Source organism: Nelumbo nucifera, chromosome 3 (assembly GCF_055504915.1).
Source record: "Nelumbo nucifera cultivar China Antique chromosome 3, China Antique-T2T, whole genome shotgun sequence".
Taxonomy (NCBI): domain Eukaryota; kingdom Viridiplantae; phylum Streptophyta; class Magnoliopsida; order Proteales; family Nelumbonaceae; genus Nelumbo; species Nelumbo nucifera.
Genome location: NC_142651.1, coordinates 42,369,010 through 42,384,083, shown reverse-complemented (window position 1 = coordinate 42,384,083; position 15,074 = coordinate 42,369,010). Strand labels below are relative to the sequence as shown.

General features: G+C 34.8%; 1 long non-coding RNA gene across 1 annotated transcript; it reads right to left on the bottom strand.

Moving 5' to 3' along the window:
* Positions 1 to 3,957: 3,957 nt before the first annotated feature.
* Positions 3,958 to 14,127, bottom strand: LOC109115176 (uncharacterized). Its single transcript, XR_002023048.2, has 2 exons — positions 11,675 to 14,127; positions 3,958 to 9,734 (listed from the first exon to the last, which is right to left on the bottom strand). It is a non-coding gene; the product is annotated as an uncharacterized LOC109115176 (long non-coding RNA).
* Positions 14,128 to 15,074: the final 947 nt, after the last annotated feature.

Genomic DNA, 15,074 nt, shown 5'->3' with positions numbered 1-15,074 from the left:
CAATTTCAAACCTTGTGAGTGTTAAAAGGTAGTTAATAGTTAATGATTGTTAAGTATTAACTTTAAATAATGCTTCTTAATCACACTTGATCAAATCGTAACCGTTGAAACATCAACGGTTAGCCTCACACCAAACGTCAAAGCCCGTTTACGTGAGCCATGTGGGTGCGCACGAAGTGCGAGCAAAGTGCGCCTCTAAGCACTTCAGTGTGCTGCACACACACGCACAAGCCTCCATACTATCCTCTTATAAGGAATGTAAACAATATCCTATTTAAAAACTCAAAATGTTTAGTAATTTTTCAATGTGGGACAAGTTGAAAACTGGTTCTAGTATAAAAAAAAAAAAAAACTATTTTCAAAGATATATGTGCAGGTGTGTTTTTGTTTCATGTAATTAATCAATCAAATTCCATTGGATTTAATCTCTAATGAGATAAAATTCAACATTTGCTAATTCCAGTTGCCTTATCAGCTTGTGCTATCAATGAAATTCTTCTTTTGGCTCATTGTGGTCCATTATTAATTGATATAAGTTAAATAATGTTTTTATTATTAGTACATTAATAATTGCAATTATTATTCTATTTTTTAATATCTACTAAAAGCTTTTTTTTGAAAGTTATTACTTATTTTTTTTATTTGAATGGTTCAATACCTCTAAATTATTTAATCTATTTTTTATTATTTCAATAATATTTAAATTATTTATATATTATATTATTATTATCAAATCTATTATAATTATTTTTGTGTTTTTTATAAAATATTTAAGGTTATTACATAATTTCTTTATTTAATCTATCTAATTTGTTTTTAGGGAAATTTTCTAAAACTCACCATGAGTTTTCATCATTTCTCTTAAACTCACCACAACTTTTCAAAATGTCTAAAACTCATTATGTCACTAACTTGACGTTAAACAGATTAACGGGTGTTAATATATTACCATTTTAACCTTCATAGAAAAATATAAAATATATGCAAAATAAATTAACGGGTGTTAATATATTATCATTTTAATATTTTGGACATGAAAAAAGGAAAAAGTTCAAAAAATATTCTCAAATATAAAATACATAAAAACATAGAAATTACAAAAAATAATAAAAATTACAAAAATATAAAAATTTAAAGAAATTGCAAATAAAATAAAAAAATATTTTCAAATTATAGAAACTATAGAAATTGAAAAACAAAATCAGAAAATAAAAATTGTAGAAAATACACTAAAAGTTATAGAAAAATACAGAAATTACAAATAAATAACAAAAAATACAGGAAAATTTATAGACTGTAGAAACAAAAATTATAACAAAACACTAAAAATTCAAAAAAAAAAAGAAAATTAAAAACTGAAAAAGACCATTTTTCCTCTATCTCACCAAAGGTAATTTGGTCATGAAAATTATTATTTTATATTGACATTGACACCTCTGATAAGTATTAATGGTGCACTAACGAAAGGTGAGTCTTGAAAAATAAATACTTGCTATCATGGTGAGTTTTAGACACTTTGAAAAATTGTGATGAGTTTAAGAGAAATGTTGAAAACTCATGATGAGTTTTAGACAATTTCGCTTGTTTTTAAATAATATTTAAAATATGATTTAATTATTAATTTTTTAATATCTAAAATATTTAAAATTATTCATTTATAATATTATTCATCTATTTAATAATATCACTACTTAGTTATTTCAATATTACTTATTTATTAAATTTTATAATTCATAAAATTATAAGTTAAACTATTATTACGTAATTTTGCTAATTCCAGCTGCCTTATCAGTTTGTGCTATCAATGAAAGTCTTCTTTTGGATCATTGTGGTCCATTGTGTTTTCATAATTTATAAGCCATGCATATCTTGTTGGAACTTAAGTTGTGGTTGGTGTACATCCAACTAATTCTTTAACGGCCTTAGCCTCCACCTATTTCACCAGCTGCCAGATTTATTCAAAAGTTCTATATTAATTTTTTTTGTTTTACCTTCTCTTTCTCAACGAAATGCCGTATTTAATAAAGAGTTATGACTTGTTCTATACTTCTATTAGAGCACTGTGCGGCAGGACTTTTATCAGTAGTGCGGAAGACGACTCTGGATCTCGTACCCACAACTCTATTGACACCTACCCACCAAACACTACCTGATACCTCTATGCATTAGGAACATCTCCCCTTGCATAATATGTAAGTGTGTAAACTCTGATTATTTGTTTGTCCGAAATAAAATTGGAGAAGGTGATGCAAATGCCCTGAATATCAATAAAAAATAATATTTTTATAAAATAATTAAAATAAAATAACATTTTTAGAAAAATATTAAAAAAAGACAAAAATACTGTTCATCGTCTTCTCTGCCTCTGTATTCATGCGAAAAAATGTGTGCGATGGTTCCACTGCATATGGTTTGGTGAAGTGGTGGAAGATATTTACACCGGAGCAAAGCTCCGGCATCAATCGGTTCGTAATAAAGGAAACTATCCTCAAACCCCAATTCTTTTGCCGAGTTGCACGTTTAGCTGCAATTGGGCTTAAGAAGAAAGCATTGCGCCAGATTCCGGTAGCAGTGTATGGATCGGTGATAAGATATCATCTTGCCGAAATGCAGCCATGGGTTCCATGTCAAGTGCATAGACACATGGCTGGTGTCACACTCGTCGTGCCCTACTTGCCGGCATTCATTGCTGGACCGCCCAACATCTGATGCAGAAGATGCCGATGAACGAGTTAGGCCGCCGGAAGGTGGGTCTGGCCGACAGGGTGGCGTCATAGTGTAGTTGTAGGCTTGTAGCGCAGCCGAGTTGATGGTGTTGATCGGAGCTGAGCTGCCTCTCTATTCATACGACAGAGCAGACCTGCCTACTCTACCGCGTACCTCAGAGTTCAACATCTTTGCACCCTTGTTTGTCCCCCCGAACTTGACCCTTCCCCAGTGACTCCCACACCATTTTCATGCCGGAGAATGCTGGTGACGTCTGCCGGAAAACCCTCCCAACTGCGGGAGATCTGATCCACGTCGGTGTATTTAATGTTGTCACCATCGTTGTATCCAATACATTGAAATTCGATGTGCGTGGCGTTGGCTAGAGGGAGTAGGCGTCGGATGATGCGGCATACCCGGATAGCCGGGAGCTGGCTGCCGACCGGTAGCCGAAAGCCAAATCGGCATTGCAGAAAGCTCATTGTTGCTATGGTTGAACTCGCGAGGTGGGGCTGGAGTGTTTACTGAATGTGGCCGAACTTCTGACTTGGTACGTAGAGAGTGATTAAGCAATCTAATCCTCCTGGCCTAGAGGGAGAGCAAAACAAGCACCAAGATCTTAGAAACAGTATCGGCCAGTATGAACTTGGTGCCCATCTGTTATGGGTTGTTGTGAGATATGAAGTGGAATGATAGCACCGGAACAGCAAACATGACAACGAACCGATTGATGCCGGAGCATTCCTCCGGTGTAAATATCTTCCACCACTTCACCGAACCATACGCCACCAACATGGAAAAGTAGAGTGGAACCATCACAGACATTTCTTCGCATGAATACAGAGGCAGAGAAGATGACGAACAGTATTCCTGCCCTTTTTTTATATTTTTCTGAAAAAAAATCTTACTATAGTTATTTTGTAAAAATATTACTTTTTATTCATATTCAAAACAAAAAGTTGCCCTTAGAACAAATGCTGAATCAATAAGTTGCCCTTATTGATATTAGATCCAGTTATGAACAAATGCTGAATCAAGTGCAAAATTTGTATCCATATTAGATTTACACCGCAAACGGAGCAGAACAAAATCTCTATTGTGTTGCTAATTAATTAAGCATTTTACAAAAGCTTCTCAAGGGGTGGTCCGGCTTGCATTAAATGAGCGTGACAACATGTATGATGATTCGTGATGGCACAAAACAAAGCAAAAACAAGATGATGAGAAGATATATATAACACAACACACAAGTTTACGTGGTTCGGCCTTTGGCATACGTCCACGGAGAAGGTACAAATCCACTAGATAAAAGTTGGAGTACAGAGTTGAATAACATCTCAAACCCAAAAATCTCAGTGTGGCAGATGCAAAGTAAATCCACTGCCAAAAAACAAAAAACTACATAATATATAGGACCCACATACAAAGCGGATTGGAATCTACCACAGACCTTAATGAAAATTCCCCACAAGCTTTGGGTTGAATCATGGAGCAAGCTGCAAACTGGAATTCAAGGCACAACTCAACAAAAGAAGTAGATTAAGCTGGTTTAATTGATGACAGGAGAGGTTCATATCTAGTAGAAAAGCAAGAAACAATTAACTATTCAATTTTATAGTGCAAAAGCAGAGTATTGAATTGTTACACATGGCGTACAGTGTACCTAAGAAGGGTTGTTAACAGACTTGTTTTTGCTTTATTTTATTGGCCTTTATGCCTTTTTCTCCATTACAGTAGTCTGTGCATATATCCTTCTTTTCTCCCTCAAACGTTGCATCTTTATCCTTGGCTTCTCTTCTCTCACTTCTTACTTTATTTGCTGATTTTCTTCCTAAAGTACATAAAGAAACCATAAATTCTTTATGTAGAACATGAAGCCTATAAGAAACAAGGGAGTGGATCTCTATTCTATTAATGGAGGAATAAAGCATCACTCCTCTCTAACATGTAAATTGTGACCAGAATAAGGATTGCTCTTTCAACATTTTTTTTTATTTCCTTTGCGACTAACCCACCTGTATATTTACTATTTCCGTCCCCTCATATCCATTCCCTTGTTTCGTATGTATAGGCCACATAATGGTGTCCAATTCTACACCAAGAAAGGAAACCAGTTCAGCAGATGCATTAGCCACAAACAAGGGGTGAAAAAATAGACTCGATTGTATTGGGGGTTGACTAATGGGGAATCTAGCTTCTAGTTTTAGTCAATACAAAAGATATATTTGGGTTGCTTGCTGAGGCAACCTTCCATGGGGACATCTTTGTATGTAACATTAGGAATATATTAAAGAAGACAGTTACCAATCAAAATAATTGCCACACCAAGAATAAAGACAAGCCAATTCATATGGGAATAAGGAAATAAGATAAGAACACTTCCTTTTTTATTCAACCTCTTATATCATTTTTCATGAATATTTGATACAAGATAGCAAGCTCCATGCAAGTTTAAAAACAATGTGACACCCAATCACACAGGACTTAAATAGGAATATGAATGGCCACAAGAACTCACTTGTTCATTATATCCATCTATAGTTTAAATCAACGTAGGAATCCTGAAAATGTACAATCCCCACATAAAAGAATAAAGCATTAATAAATTCAGGAAGTGACATCGAAAACTGATTAAAATTTCTTTAAATCAGATAAGAATCCAAAGAGAAGTCTAATGCAAACCCAACCATCTGAGCACCCTCAGATGGGAAGAGAGTAGATCTTGATTCTGATACAATCTAATGCAAAAACAAAAGAGAGATCAAACCCAGACAAACAAAGTCAGTACCACGAGGATTTTTTTTAATAAGCAAAAAATAAAATAGTTTTATAGGTAATAGATTGGTGGAACTTAAATCTGCTAAAATTAGCAAAAGGCAAATTGTACAAAAAAAAAACAACTCAGAATGTCACCAAACCAACACACTCTACCAAATTTGCCCAGTCCACCTGACAACTTGATAAATGGATTCAAAAACCCAGATCTTCTCAATCATGTACAAAACATGACTAAACTCAATAGCACCATGAAAATCCCCTATGAATTAGTTATCTCCATCTGGCTTATATCAACCTTCTGAACCAGAGAATTAACAATAGAACCTGAAATTTGTCTGATAGGTTCAAGGAGTGGATAATTTCAGGAAAGAAAAGAAGATAAGAATAAGAACAAGGGATAAACAGAAAAGTATCCACAAATCTCCTAGAATAATAAGCAAACCAATTCAGAGATGTAATGCTGATTTAAAAGCTGCTAAAGAAGAAGAAATCAAAACAAGCCCAACACTAACTTGAAAATCATTATACTAGAGAGTAATCCAAACTAAATACATAGGGAAAACACTGATATCTCATCACCCTCAAAAACCAAGTACTGACTCATCAGATCTACAGAGCAGTAATCAATACACTCGAAATCAAAATGAGAAAAGAAATATCAACATTCTCAAAAGTAAAAGACCATGTACCATCTCATTGTATATGTAGAGCAATAATAATTTTCTGCTGCCAATCAAAAAGGAACAAGAACCTCTCTTGAGTTCGAAACTAACAAAAGACGGATCAAACCCACAGTAAAAGGGTTGCAAGCCATTGCTTTCCTAGAATTTTGTTGCACTTGGAATATTGAGAATAGGTAGTGAAACTGACTGGCAAGTGAATAGGCAGAGGATGAATGGATGGACAACTGATATTAGATAGCCACGTCACTTTTCATTCCATATAAGAACTTCTATTGTACCTGGACAATATGCAATTATGAGGCTTAAGTTGCTTCAAAGTGGCTGTCAGGATAGAGCTGATACAAGATATTTCCTCCAATAAAGTATGCATCTAGAGGAGATATTCTATGATTACTTTGGTCTAACTTTATATGCCACAATAATTAAATTACCCTGAATAAGTTCAGGAATAAACCAAAGATATAACTAGAGGTCTCAGACAAGCAGACACTCAGATAATATCCAATCCTTACCACCCAATTTACTGCAATGACTGTGATTGCTTCAAATTAAATCCACTTTAATTGGAAAAAAATACTCCAAAACCACCAACAAACCTGAAATGTCTTGTGCCCAGAAAAAAAACCCAGTCCGCCTGAAAAGTCAACTAATGGATTTAGATGTATGTAGTTCTCAATCATCATGCATAAAATTTAAATAGGAATCTGAACAGCCATGAGAACCACCTTTTGAATTAGGCATATATAAGCCATGTCAAGTTCAAATCAACCCTTTGAATCCCAAATAGCAATACAAGAACCTGTAATTTGTCTATGTAAACCAGAAAATTCATCCAAAAATCTCAGTCAATAACAAGCAAGCCAACTCAAAAATCCAACACTGATGTTAAAACTGCTCAATCCGAGTGAAATCAAAAGTAAATATCAAAACTAACTTAATGTCAAATGAGAAAAGAATCCTAACCGAAAGTTAAGGCAAAAAAAAAAATGATTCATCTATATCAACACTCTCAATAATCATGAACCAACTCACCGAATCTGAAGAACAATAACTATTCCACTGCCAATGAAAATGGAAAGAGTAGTTCTGATTCTGATGCAATATAATGGCAAATTACCGGTGGTCATGAAAAAATGAAACTTCAAAAATCAACCAAAGACACGTGAAACCCACAATAGAGGTTCTGAAAAGCACTGTCTTCTAGGATTTTGATGCATTGGACTGTTGAGATAAGATTGTGAGACTAACCAGTAGTGAACAGGCAGACAAGTGAAATCCACAATATAGGAGCTGTGGACCATTGTCATCTAGGATTTATATGCATTGGACTATAGAGATCAGATAGTGAGACTGACTGTAAGTGAATGTGGAAGGATGACTAGGTTGATTAAGTGGTGCAATTGCAGACAGCCACATCATATTTCATCACATACAAGAACTTCCATTGCAATTGGACAGCATGCAAATATGACAGAGGGCTGCAACACTTCTCTGATAACATGTGGAATTATAGCTTTTCCATGACTATTTGACCACTTTGACTACTTTATATCCTATCAAAACTACATGGTCCTTGATGAGAATTACCAATCATGATAGTAAAACCTTGGGCTGACAAGCATGAGAATGCATGTTTCACGTCTGTGAGCAGCCACCTCATGCCAAAAAAGATTAAAGCATAAAAATAGAAATTCCCAAATATCCCTGTAGAACAACGAAACCAAAACAGTTATTCAAAGCTGATACAAAACTGACCAATAAAATGATACCATAACTAGGACCAAATGCTGACTCATGAATTGTATATACTAAGAGAAGAATCAATACTCATAGGCATGGAAGTCCCCCACAATCAGGACCTTGGGAAACCAGCCTCGACATCATCAGTTTTAGAACCAGTCTATCTCATGTCAAAATTAAAACCAACATGTCTTGATTCAATCTAAGACAAAAAAATAATAATTAGGCAAATTTTCAAAACCACCAAATGACATATCAAATCAAATCCAAGCAAATGGAAGACTTTTGCACTTTCCTATAAAACAATTAAACAACATACTGATATCCTATAAAAGAATTATAGTCGATAATACAAAAAAATACAGAAATGCTAGAATCTGTATGTTCAAGTAAACTGCCTCAAGTAGTATGACTTATCAAAGCAGAAATGTCAAATAAAATCCAACTTTTTATATCCAAACAGTCTCAAAAATGAAATAACACACTTGAGAGGCATGGATTGAATAAATGTCTGCCCATTGCATTTAAATTCTCTACCAACACAAAACAATCTGTAAAACCATGAAAACCCTCTTCTGCAATAGTCATTATCTGTATAGAGACTTCCAGCACAAATGTCAAATAAAACCCAACTTCCAACCAATCTCAAAAATGAAATAACACACTTGAGAGGCATGGATTAAATAATCGTCTGCCCGTTGTTTTTAAATTCCCTACCAACGCAAAACAATCTGTAATACCATGAAAACCCTCTTCCGCAATATTCATTATCTGTGTAGCCACAAAAACCCTCGTCCATAATAGTCATTATCTATATAGAGACTTTTGGTGCAAAACATCGGCAGAAAGGACTACCGACTGGAAAAATTGATGAACGGAAGAATCACCCAAAGGTCATAATACCAATTTAGTTAAAGATCTGTATAGCAATGAAAACCCACTTCTCTGTACCCACAAAAATCCTCTTTGCAATATCATTATCTATATAGCCATGAAAACCCTCTTCTGTGTGGCCATGAAGATTTGATGAATGGAAGAAGAATACACGAACTAAAAGTCTACTATATCGGAGAATCCTCAGAAACCATGCAACTCCACAAATGTGCAGAGCAATAATCATTCCACTGCCTATCAAAACATAAATAGAACATGTCTTGATGATGATACAATATAACGAAAAGAATTTATTCATATCAGCACTCTCAATACCCATGTACCAACTCACCATATCATCTATAAAACAATAACCCTTCAGCGGTCAATAAAAATGGATGGAGTAAAGGTCCTTATTGTGATGCAATCATATGCAAATAACTAATAATCCTGATCAAAAGAGATTCCCAAAATTAACTGAAGACAAATGCAACCCACAATAAGGGAGTTCAAAGTCATTGCCTTCTAGGATTTAAGCACTTTGACTGTTGTGATTGAGATTAGATGATGAGACTGCTTGTAAGTGAACAAACTGCGGAAGAATGACTAAGTTGATCAAGCAATGCACTTGCTTAATAACGGCATCATTTTTCATCCAATACAATAACTTTCCTTGAAATTGGACAGAGTGAAATGACAATGTTAATCTTGCATTGCATTTGAAATCAGGACAGAGCGCAGCAAGACTTCTCCTCCGATAACATGTCCATCTAGAGCTTTTCCATGACTATTTTTCCCCATTTTATATACTATAATGACTACATTGTCCCAGATGAGAATTACGAATCGTGATAGTAAATTCTTGGTCTAACAAATCATGAGAATACAGGTTTCAGTCCAGGAGGAGCCACTTCATACCAAAATTCAATAGCTTAGGTCTGCATTCAGTCCATCCTTATCAAAACCGCAAATAGTCAGGAGAAAAATTGAGTAATGGCCTTTTTATACTGACAAGAACAAGGTAATTCACCTAAAACAACACGATATACTTGCAAAGCATAGTTCTTATATAACACATCGGATTAGCACATTGCCAAAAGTTCAAAGACACACCATTGAAAAATACTTTCCAAATTAATTTAGTTCATCTTGGTTAAAATATAACTAATAGAGCTAGGGATGCCAAGGTGAAGATATCCATATTCCTATGTGCAACAGAAATCAACCTTCATGTCATGAGAGAAACATGTTTCCACATTTTTATACATCCAATTACAATTCTCCATCATCTGTTTACAACTCTAGTAGAAAGGCTAGTTTTTATATCATGGAAGTAGGTTCTTTTTCAGTTAAAACTTGGTCAGAATAAACATACTCTAAAGATATCCGAAGTATGGATGACTTTTACTTCTTGTTTACTTGTCCTTCAAGGCAAGTCACCTTTCATCACTTCAATACCATGAGTATGTAAAGTAGTAATTAGGAGAACTATATGATAAACCAAGTGAGAATCGTATGAGAATGGAAAAACTCAATTTAATGGAACTTGCACTTTCCCGAAGGACCAAACATGGCTATTCAATAATTTGATGTTAATTTATTAAATGAGAATCAGCACAAAACGAGTGGTGAGATGTGATGGGAACTCCAATCTCTCATGTCAAATTTCAAATGGCTTTATAATCCACCACAACATAAGAATCTTAATAAGAGAAGAATTGTGTTGGATTCTAATTTATCCAATAAAGCAGGACAGCTAGTGGACACAAATACGAGTGGAACCAACATGGAGTCTAGTTTTCATCAGTAGGGTGTCTTAGTTGTATGAGAGATGGATAGGGGTTAATGATTTTGGGAAGCCATTGTATGTCAGGTGAGTGAAAGGTTGGAGTTGAAGATTGAGGGTAGATAAGGTTGTTGAAGATTGTGGGTGTATTGGATATTTTATTAGTACGGGTAGAGGTGAGTCTTTGTTATTGAGTGGTTTTACTCTCTCTTTTGGGCGATTCTTGTCACCTTATCTTGTTCTTTCCTTTTTCTTTTAATCAATCTTATTTTACTATCAAAAAAAAGCCCACAACATAAACATTCCCATGGAACCAGTCATCAGGAAATTGAAGGGCCAAGGAGAACATACGGGGAAAAATGATAAACTCATTTTGAGCACAGATATTTTCTAATAACAGGATCTCTTGATCAATATTTGTAAGATAGACCAAAGCATAAATAGAGAAATTCCCAATATCGCTGCAGAACAACAAAACCAAAATGATTATCCAAAGCACTGCCTAAGAAGAATAAAACTAGGACTAAAAGCTCATGAATTGTACATAATAAAAGAAGAACCCACACTCATGAGTTTTAGAACAGATACCATTCCATCTCTCGTCCAAATAAAAACCAGGAATCTCTTGAGTCAATCTTCCAAAGAAGATAACAAAAAAAACAAGTTGTCAAAACCACAAAATGACAGATCAAATCAAATACAAGCAAGGCAGCAGATTCATGAACCAAAATGGATCAAATCACCTAAGATATGCCATAGGCTGACTGAGTCCTAATGCAATCACAATCCAGCAACACATGAACATTGCAGGAACTTAAAAAAGCCCATGAATAACAAGATAATGGAAATTATAATCTACCTAATACATGTACCAATTTCTAAAGGCGAATGGAAGAGGAGAAAGGCTGGAAAAGCCAAACTAGAACTAAAGCCTCTACACAATAGATTGGAACCACAAATTATAATGTACCAATAAAAGCTAAAATCTTCCACATAACTCATAAACCATAAGTACTAACAAGTTTCAACATCTTGAAAGAATCTCTCCATCAGAACCATTTAATCCAAAGAAAACAGAACTAAGATGCAACAACTACCAAGAACTTACACTTGGCATCAAGAAGCTTTCTGCACAGTGGAAGGACCCAAAGTCATGTTGCCAATTTAGTAAGAGATATATACAGCCATGAAAACCCTCCTCTTTCATGGCCGTTATCCGTATATCCACAAAAGTCATCTTTAGCTATAATCATTATATGTATAAGCCACGAAAACCCTCTTTTGCAAATAGTCATTATCTGTATAAGCTATGAAAACCCTCTTGTGCAATAGTCATTATCTGTATAGCCACGAAAACCCTCTTATGAATAGCCCTGAAAATTTGATGAATCAAATAACCACTGAAAGATCCTCATACCAATTAGAGATCTGTATAGCCATGAAAGCTTTCTTCTGCAATAGCAATCATCTGTATACTCTTCATTATTACATGAAGATCACAAACATTGCATATTAAAACTTCTGATGTCACAAAAAAACGCATTTTCATAGGCCTCTAGCCAATTGATTTATTGTAAGATTAAGTTGCAATTCAAAGTCTCCAACAGTGAGAACACCAAAAATAGTTCCTCGAATAAGGGATGGGAACAGCAACTGAAAGCCAACCAAGACCATTCACAATGAGTTATGACACTTTCTCATTAACTAGGATTCTATGGTATTCCACATAAAACCTTGTTAAATTTCACTAAAAAAGAACTGTCAATCCAAGTCCTGAATGTTCAAGACAGACTTCACCATAACCCATTCAATGTACAAAATGATCCATCAGATATGAAGAGGATAAAAGGTGGAAAGTATAGATGAAAACTAGAAGTTCTATTACAGGGACAGGCCTGTCTTAAACAACAAAGAAAAAAAAAATCAAATGGTTAGGACATCAAACTGATATCCAATTAGATTCAATAATATAAACCCAATCCAATTATCTTCCTCAATATATATTCTATCTTTTAATAAAAAATTAATGCCAATTACAAAGGCTTCAGAAAATAAAAATCTGGATGACAAAAGCTCCTCACAACCACAAGATCTGAAAATCACAGACCCAAAGCACTTCGCATGCTCCTTAAAGCTCTTAACATTACATAGTTGTTCTTATGAAACCTCATCAAATGCATAAATTTGTTATTATTTGGGTTGTCAATCCTTTTTTCTTTATAAAAAGTCACAAACAACCCAAGCATAAGAAACCAAAAATACATTGAAAAGAGAATATTCTAGCCCCTCAATAGAGAAAAATTTTTAATTGGTAAGCACATAATTTTTTTTGATCGGTCACAGAAATTCTTTTGTGAGAAACCAAAGAGAACATCCACAACAAAGGCTTTGCTCATATCCCCACTGTATTGCACAGGAAATACAACCTCCGATTCAACCTCCCACCAAATGAACTGAAATCATAAAAGTTTAACTAAAGTGAATGAAAAAAGAATAGCATGCCCATCTGTAGGATCAAAATTTAGCTTATACAAACTTTACGGCAGAAGGTACTACGAACATGAATAAATGACTGCATGATTGCTTACAGTTAAATCCACTAATTAAAAAAAAGGAAGTGGTGTAACAAAATCTTCAAACCTCAACAATCCCGGTACCCAATTCACATCGCCCTAGAAAAGAATGATAACTGGATTAGGATCCTATGTAGAACTTCTGAATTATCATCATGCTTATAAACTTAAATATGAACTTGTATAGCCGAGAAACACCCCCTTATGAAATAGGCATCTAAATAGACATGTCCAGTTCAAATTGACCTTCTGAATCCTGTAAATTCATGACAAACTTGCACGTATGTATCCGTATAAAAAAAGAACACTTGAGAAATTCAGGAACAGAAAAGGCTAAGAGATGAGGAGAACTTATTCTTCGTCAAATAGATGATCCATCACCCAATATATGCAGCCAAGGAATACTCAATCTACCTGATGAACAAGAAAACCACCACAAAGATTCAACGCCGATTTAAAAACCGCTAAATCAGAGAGAATCAAAACTAATCCTCAATACAAATTTAAAGATCGCTAAATCAGAGAAGAATCCAACTCAAGTCTAATGCAAACCCATCCATCTCAGGACCCTCTAAAACAATTCACCAAATAAGCACATCTGCAGGACAATAATCATATCACTGCCAATAGATAATCCAAAAATCGAAATCAAACAGGTCTTGAATCAAAGAAATAAACGGTGTTGTTGAACAGACAACAATTCCCAAAAATCCAACAAAAGACTGATCAAACCAACTCAAAATAGCACTCCGTGCAACCACGATGGGTCAAATTAACTGAGAAATTCAAAAGCCTGACAAAATCCTGCATGATCAAGATAATAATCGCCAAAACTCGAGAGGAAAGGAAAGGCTCATAGAACTCCAGGACATTATGGAAGAGCAGTAATAGCCACCGACCAAAAACCGGGAGAGATGGGGAAGAAGCGGAGCCCGCTTGAGCTGCACGCGGACGCAATTAGAAGGGGATAACTATTTATAGGCACGAGGAAATTAGATGGACGACTGAGATTAAACGATGTAACCGCCTCTTCTGACTCCATTCCCTTTCGGGAATTTCGTTACCGACTTAGCGCAAGCTGCGAACGGATCGGATGCAAGGTAAATCCATATTTGATACGTTTCCATTTGGATTCGAATCGAATTTGGAATGCGATCCGATATAAAATAGGGTTAAAAGTAAAAACTGTTGTAACATTCTTTTACTAACACACATCGGTTTCGAATATGGATTTAATCGTATTATATCTGATTGGATAGGGTGGATCCATCATCCATATTCAATCCAACACTTGGAAGTTGATAAAGCGGTCGCTGGTTGGATCATGAAAAATCGAAAAACCGAACCGAATTGATTGGTTCGATTCAATTAACCAATATAAAAACGAGTGGTTAACCTTTATTTATAATATATTACAAAAATAAAAAAACCAAAAAACTGATAATTAACTGAACTGATTAACCTATTAATCAATTAGCTTCGATTTAATTTTAGTTACCGGTTTTTCAAAAATAGGTATTATCAGTTCAATGACACATTGGAACCCATAATTAAATTCTAACTTAAATCAATTTCTCTTGGGCTTTTAGAATGTGTTATAAAATATAATTGAAAGACTTCTGGTCAATTGAGGTTGGTATTGGACTAAAACTTAAAAGGTTGGGGTAGGTTCAGAAATTCCATGTTAAGTCAAGCTGGGTTAAGTGTGGGTGGAAGCACCAGAGGGCTTAGATTAAGGTGAAGGCAAACCAGTACCAAATCTGACCTGTTGACAACCTTGATTAATATAATGTAAGTTTTAATTAATTCTCTTGTCATTTACCTTAATGCTGTGCTTAGTTGCAATGCAAATAATTTTGCACTGATGCAAAACTATGGCAGTGCAAATGGTTTGATTGTAAATTCTGAACTGTTTTTGTTTGGAATATAATTTAT